Source organism: Lygodium microphyllum, unplaced genomic scaffold (genome assembly GCF_053477565.2).
Source record: "Lygodium microphyllum isolate KBCC unplaced genomic scaffold, Lygodium_microphyllum_v1.1.10 scaffold_118, whole genome shotgun sequence".
Lineage (NCBI taxonomy): Eukaryota > Viridiplantae > Streptophyta > Polypodiopsida > Schizaeales > Lygodiaceae > Lygodium > Lygodium microphyllum.
Window position 1 is genome coordinate 87022 of NW_028229601.1, and position 7911 is coordinate 94932.

Here is a 7911-nt window from a genome sequence, read left to right on the forward strand (position 1 = left end):
ACTTATTGCTGGGTATGTACAGCACTTGGGACTGCTGTGGTGGATATGTTTGCTGAAAGTGATGCATTTAGCATCATCTTTGTTATCTTTTCATTTGGGCACATATCTGGAGCATAAGTGAACCCAGCATTGACAACAGGATTTGCAAGTATAGGGAAGTTCCCTTGGCTTGATGTTTGTTGGTAAATTCTAGGTCAGTTTGCTGGTGGGATCCTTGGATGTGGCATAGGAACATCACTTTATGGAGTAAGTTTAAAGGATGCTTTGGTAATACCAAATGCTTGGGGGATCCCTTGGTTTTTTTCTGCACCGTTACAGAGAAAGAAAAGGGGAAAGAATAGAAAAAGCTATTCTTAGATTTCTCTAAGATTATCGAGTGGTGGCGGCAAAAATGGATGGGGAGAGAATTCGAATGGATGGAAGGGAAGAAGGAGAAAAAGACTATTGACAAGGAGGGAAGAAAGAGGGAAGAAGAGGCCGCCTGTGGGGAGCCCATGATCATGAGAACGAAGTGGGGAGGAAAGGATGAACATTGGGAATTGCATGTTACGGAGGGAAATTGAAGCAACAAGGTGACTCTCAGAGCCTGCGTCTTGGGACTAAAACGTGAGCAACGCAGAATTCATCGTTGAGCCGAATAGACCCGATCCCAATCCAAAGCGCAAATTGCAGATGCAAACCAATCTGAATGTTGACCTGCAGCTCCTCCACCGTCTCCTTGATGCATTATCTCCCAGGGATTTTCGTATCCTTTGCAGCTCTGATATTCAATTGTGTCAAGAGGGTCGAGATTCAAGATTAATCACTGTTCGATGATAGAGAAGGTTTTAGAGAGCAAGAGGAGCTCTTGATCTCGTTCAATCTCGGGCTTCGATCATCAAAACTTAGACATTCTCATCGTCTTGATTGAACATGGGAACAATCTGGATTCTCTGGCTGGTATGGACAAGGTGTTGAGCAGAGAAGGTGTGATATTGTGTTCAAATTGACCACAGGCCAAACGGATCCACGCTTACCTTTGCTACCACAAGCTCGAAGTTCACTGAGTTCTTGGCAACTACTTGGTGCCTGCACTGGTCAAGTGTGGTTGACTGGTCGAGTGTGGCTGTTTGCCAGATACCGTTTGTGTCTTTCGTAGGATGAGCTCTCGTAACGAGCATTGATGGAGCTCCCTCATCTCTGGTTTCGCACAATCTGGCGATCTGCACCTCGCTTTCCACTTCTACAATCGAATCCAGAACATGTCCAGCTGAACAATTACACCTTCTTGCGCTTGTCAATTTCAAATCAGGACATACCGTATGATGATGTTGTCAAGGAAGGCCTGGAAGGTGACCCTTTTCATTGGCAACACTTTGGTAGAATGTACTGTAACTGTGGTTGCCTCCTAGATGCTCAGTGCATTTTCTGAAGTCTGCAGGACCCTGGATGGCAAACCAAAGAATGAAACATATATAAGTGAATGCTCATCAGATGGTTCAGCCAAGCATCATTAGCTTGCAGTATTAAAAGGCTGGGCAGAAGAAGCCTTTCTTTCACGTAGGACTGCCAACTCTTTGACCATTGTAGGCTGTTATGGTCTTGCACATTTACAGCAAGAAAGATGAGATATGGTAGCTGCTTGTGATGAACAAGAGTAGGAGAATATAAAAGATAGAGAGGGGTTCACTCGTGAAGGTCCTGTGGGAGATAGAATGCTTCAAAAGAATAAGAAAGTAGACTTGAAGGAAGAGCTTAAGGCAATGCAGCAAAAGATATCACAGGCCTGAGGGAATGCAGATTTTTTTTTTTTTGTATGTTATACTAATTGCTTACAGAACTCTTCAATGTATTGGCACTGTATGTATGGATTTCAAAGAATTGAACACAGGGATTGCTGCCCAGCTGAACTCTTCAAGTCTAAGTGCCAATGTCTTGAACTTTTAGTTGTGACACTGCCCTCTCCTTTAGCCATGAATCCAATCAACAAAAGATGGAAGTTGTAAAGACTTGCTGATATCTTTTCAGCAAATAATGAAGGACTTGACCTCATTATAGAGATGTTCTTCTGGAGTTTCTGAAATTCTCTGCTGATCTAGCAACTGCCAAGTTACGAAATGAACATGCTGATGTGAAGAGTGTTTCCCTTCTTACTGCAACTGTCAACATACACCTGAATGTAAACAGTTTATGAGATACTTCGGATTATTCTGAACATGAATTTCTTGTTACTCATTTGACAAGCAATATAGTGAACTTTGACATCAAAAATTTGAGTTCTTCTTGTTAGTCTCTTCCATTGCTGTACCTTGAACCCCGTGTTCTGCAGCCCTTGCGTGAACTCTACGACACCGGGGCTCATACACAAAGTGGATTCTTTATGCGAGAAGTTGATGGGGACGTCTATCCTTTTCGGGCGTTTCATTAATTTAGTGTGTACATGGGTGATTCCATAGGGGGTGATTTCGCAAAATACATATTAAATTAATAAATGTTTAAGAGTTTAGAGTGCACACTCGTAATAAATTAAGGTTAGGATTGATTTCTAACCAATTGATTTATTTATGTAGCTGAAGACTGCTAGGTATTCACTTTTGTCGGTTTAATTGTATTATTTTAATAACGATTGTGAATGCTTCAGTTGATGTGTAGAGATAGCAGCAGTGGCGGAGGAAAGCATTAGAGGATAGCGTGTATTCAAGTTATCACTTATATTTTGTCGCGCCTATTTATTGAGGCGTTGGATATTTATTTATTATTTTGTATGCGCATGGGCGCACGATTATGATATTTGTATTTGGACATTGTACTAGGTACGCCTGACTCTTTGGGCGCCCGCCCATTATCTTTATTTCTATTTTGTGCTAAAGCAAACTCAAAAGCCAAAAGCGTGCTATTTTGTAATTTGGGCTATTATTTGAGCTTGAAGATGATTAATACATAAAATACATGCTTTGTGGAGTGCTCACACAAGGCATGGGGGGAGATTGCACCCAATTAGTCTCTTGTTCATGTCATGCATGCTTTTTACCTTGAGTTTTGTGCAAAAAGTAGAGTTCTTTTGTTCTTGGGGACCTTCCGGCATTCACTACGCGAGTATAGGTCATCCGATCTGCGCAGAACCATCACTTCTTTCAATCACCAAAATTTTGTTGCCTTTTAGAATGTGCAACTTGGCATCTTTGCTGATTTTGCTATGTATCTTATGTTTGACCATGACTACCATCTTGGCCTCTGCAAGGACCTCTACCTTTGCTAATTGAGTAAAACACATGTTTAAACTTGTTCTTTCTTTGAGAGGAAGATGAATCCAAGCCAAGGTTCTTCTCCTCAAGAATCAACATAGAAATTAAGTCTACAAAATCAAGGACATCATTTCTTGTATTCATACATGACTTAAAGCTCTTATATTCATCTCCAAGTCCATCTAACCATGCATGCACAGCATCATCATTATCAACTACCACATTGATAGATCCAAGAGCTTCCACAATACTCTTAATCTTCACGTCATTATCATTAATGGATAGATTTCCTTGTTTCACTTGGTTTAGCTCTAACTTGAGCTACAACTTTGTAGCCTTTGTGTTTACTTCAAATAAACTTACCTAATTCTTCTATACAATAGCACATGTATCAAATTCTTGCAAACAATACATCATGCTATCTATGATATTTTGAGACAACAAATACATGACTTTACTCTATGTTTGCTTCCAATCTTCTTAGCCTTTACCTATTCTGTAAAAGCATTTTGCATAGGAACTTCAGATGCTACTACCATATCTCCTTCAATCTAGTTCCAAACACCTTTGGCCTTCAAGAAATTTGTCATCTTGAACTTTCATGCAAAGATAATTGTTCTTATCAAGTTTCTCGCTAACAATTTGGTTGAAGTTATGGTTTTAACAAAATCATAACTTGCAAAAAAGTGTAACCTTTAAGCAAGCTGATACCAAGTACGCCACAACTAAACATGCAACATTTTACACTAATTGAATGACAATAACCACAATTTGTAATGTATATAAAATTTCCTTCTATGTTTGTAGCCTAGTAAACACTTGAAACATTACAAATTCGACATCTATACCATGATCCCTTGTAAATTTTGACATAGCAAAAATTGTACTATACCTAAAAACTACTATGAGGACCACTTCAAGGTCTAGAATGGAGGTCGAAGTGATCTTAGATGCCAAAAAGTAGCAGGACAATTCTAAAGGGATTATATGTAGTATATATAGTATTCTTCTTACTCCCCAACTTTCACTACAATTGAAGACTACAACCTGCCAACCTCAAGAGTCTCCTATAGCTATAACCCAAAGAAAATTGAGTAAGGTAGAAGAGGTTCTTACTCGCTGCTTGCTTGCTTACTTTTATGCTCCAAAACCCTCACCTAAACCTTCAATCAAGTTTTACGTAACCGTGGAACGGCTCTAATACCATGAAAATAGACGAGAGGAGAGAGAGGTGAAGAATGCAAGAGCACACACACAAAAGCAATGGAGACTTGAGAATATAGAGAGCTAAGGATGGAAATTTTGGAGGAGATGTTCCAAGAAGATATTGAGAATCAACTTGTCCAAGGTTTTGATGTAGGTTTTTTTAAGAGTGACAATATCACAATGGTGGAAGAAAAGGAGATCAAGCCAAGTGCACAGGTTGATGAAGAAGGTCATCTTGCATGTGTTCCAACATTTCCCACTTATCTTATCAACAAGAAAAGATATGTGTTGCTAAATGATATTCAACATCTTTTTGATCTTAGAGAAGATTATTGCTTAGCAATCCTTGCAGGTTGGGGCCAAAATGACATGAATTTTATAGGTTATGAACAAGAACCACTAGCAAGTCTTGATGTTCAGGGAGAGAATTTCCAAGACAGCTCTATAGCCTTACATACATGTATTAATCAGATCGTAGAATACGAAAAGGAGGGGCTACCTACAGAAGAAGAGTTCTTGCAAGTCCAGAAGAGACTTCATATTAATGATATAGGGTATGAAGAGAGATTGAAGTCTCCATCAGATGAGAAACCCAAGATTTCAATAAATCTTTATGATGATAGTCTTCTCGAAGAAGACGAACACCCTAAGGTATGAACTATAATTTGAAGTTACCCATTGAGTTTATGTTAGACTTTATTATGCATTATAGATAAATATCTTATATCTTATACTGTTGTGGTTTGTTGTGTAGATTGAGATTGAAGATCTGGACAACTTTCTTGGAAGGGCCAAGGGCTTTAGGCCAATGAAGCTTGGGAAAAATCAAAGCCTTGGCCATTATATTGGAAACTTAAACAATCAAACAATTGTAATATATCATAGTAGATTGTCAAGCTCTCCAAGTCTAAAAATGCTGGCTTTGAGAGCCATCTCAAAGGTAATTGGATCTCAAGTTTTCAGCAGAGGTTTGGACAAGATCATTTTAGTGGAGAAGGAAGAAGACATAAGAGTTTTTGGCTTCATGCCTAGATACAGTGGATCTAGAGTTGGATATTTTGGAGTTCTTGGCTCCTATTTGCTCTCTTATGTAGGAGATAGTAAGAATTTGAAGCTTCTTCCAAGCTATCGAAAACAGGAGTTTTTGAAATACAGAGGTCTTATTGAGTGGGATGAAACAAAAGATTCCTCTAGAGGCCCTGTTGAGCTACCTGAAACCAAGGACTCCTCTGAAGGCCCTGTTGAGGTGCGTGAAACTAAGGAATCCTCTGGAGGCCCTACCGAGGTGCCTGAAACTAAGGACTCTTCTGCAACACAATTAGACTAAAAGATGACAAAGATCAAGGGTTTCTTGAAACCCATCTTTTCCCAACTCTTTGTTTGGTTTGTAACCATTTTGTAAATCTTTACTTTGCACAAGAATTTAAATATCTATCTTTTCTTCTTTGGGTAACAATTTGTATAGTCCTTGCTAAAGATGATGTATTACTTAATGTGGTTGTATCTTTAAGCTTGAATTTATGCCAGATTTGTCAATAGAACCATTAAAAGACCTCTAATAAACTGTTGGCTTTGTGTCTTCCACCTCCATGTCTTGTGTGTCTGAAATATTTTGTTCTTGCTTGATAATGTGATTTTTCCATACCTTGGGCTGACCAGATAGATAGAGATCCATATTGTTTAATAAAGTATGGAGCATGGTTGTATAAAATATGCTGCATAGTCAACAAATAAAGAAAGTTATTAAAAAACATTATATGAGTTCAACAATGAAGAAACAGACATATACAAACTTCTTACCATATAGTGAGTAAAGTATTGATCACCCTAAGCTTCTGTCATTGCCTTTTTTGAAAAGGTTCAATTGGTTTTCAAAAGTCTTTGAGATCATCATCATTCCATTCAATCTTATCACAATAAAAAAACACTTTGTCTAGTGTTTCCCAAACTTTAGCTTTTCTATTCTGAGCTTGTCCATTGCCAGTGTGATCCTTAATTGCATTATGTAGGGATTTTCACTGATTACATTTAATAGTTGAGCCACCATTTCTCGAGTTTATCTTGCCAAGTCTCCCATGAAAGCCTAGAAACCTTCTAGCCTTCACTCCACCAATAGATGGTTCTTTTGGGACACAATTACCATCCTTAGAATTATGAAGATCTGGTTCAATAACAACATTGCCACTATGCAAACCAATTGCAGAGAGAACTTTTTCAACCTTTGTTATAGCATCTGTTCTAGTTGATAATGGCTTCAGCTTCCATGCAAATCCTATATAGAGATAAACAAGCTTTTCAATTATCCTGCAAAGTGCATGAAGTGTACAAATATGGGCATTTGCTAAAGGAATGTCCAAGACTGGTTTAAACTGTGGATCCTTATTGTGCCTAGAGGGAGCTCTATTCCAATTGCTTGAGTTTAACTCTGCAGACAGCTGGCGACATGTAGTATAAGCAAGGAGATCTCGAGTTGGCTCCCTTTGATACATTATACATACATTTGAGTGTCTTTAGGTCACCAGCTATGTGCCACTCAATCCTGTAGTTCCCAAATCCTTCAACAAATAGCTCTTCTCATGCTTGTTGCCTTTGAATAATATTAGGTATTGATGTTTGATGAAAAACCCAATATAATATATCAAAATTCTCAGTATCTACCTCAAATGCTCCTAGCCACTAGATGTTATATTCAGATTGAACACTAAATGATGTTGAGTGATTGCAATGACCTAACGAAAGTGCTCTATTCATCAAGGTGATAGAGATTCTCTCCAATTTTTTACATTTCAGAATCTCACTTTCATCAAGTTTAATCACAAATCTAGCCACTCCCTGTGCCTACTGACAAGTCATAAAATTTGATCATTAAGCATTGTAGGGTGGGCAAGTCAAGGAAAATATTGTTAAATTCATTGAATGTAACCTCCTTTTTCTTGCCCTTGAAGGTAGCCTTGATATGAAAAGGCTCACCTAGAATCCCCATCACTTTATTATTAACTCTCTATCTGATAGTCCTAACCACAAATGGCTTCGAAAGTATGCAATTGTATATCTGTCCTTGCTTTATATTTTATTGTAAACGCTGGAAAAGTTTCATATAAGTATCTTGACTGATACCAATACTATCCAGTGTCTTCTATACTAACTCAGAATCCAAAGAATGATCCTTTACAAATGACTCCAAGCATTGTTTCTTTGCCTTTTTAAATTTCTTCTTCTCCAAAATATCCTTTGAAACTACTGAAGGAAGAAGATAATAAAACTGAGTTGCTTTTAAAGGATCTCTTTCACTTGCATTTGGTTGTAGAAGAGATCTAAGCAAAATTAACATCACAAATCAATACAAGTAATTTAAATAAAGCCATATTTAAGATTTTCAAAGTGAAAAAAAATTATACCTTGCTGCTTGGATTCTTTTACCACAACCTCCTCCTCGTTTGAGATTCTCAATATTTTTAAGAGCTCTTTGTCGATTTCGAAG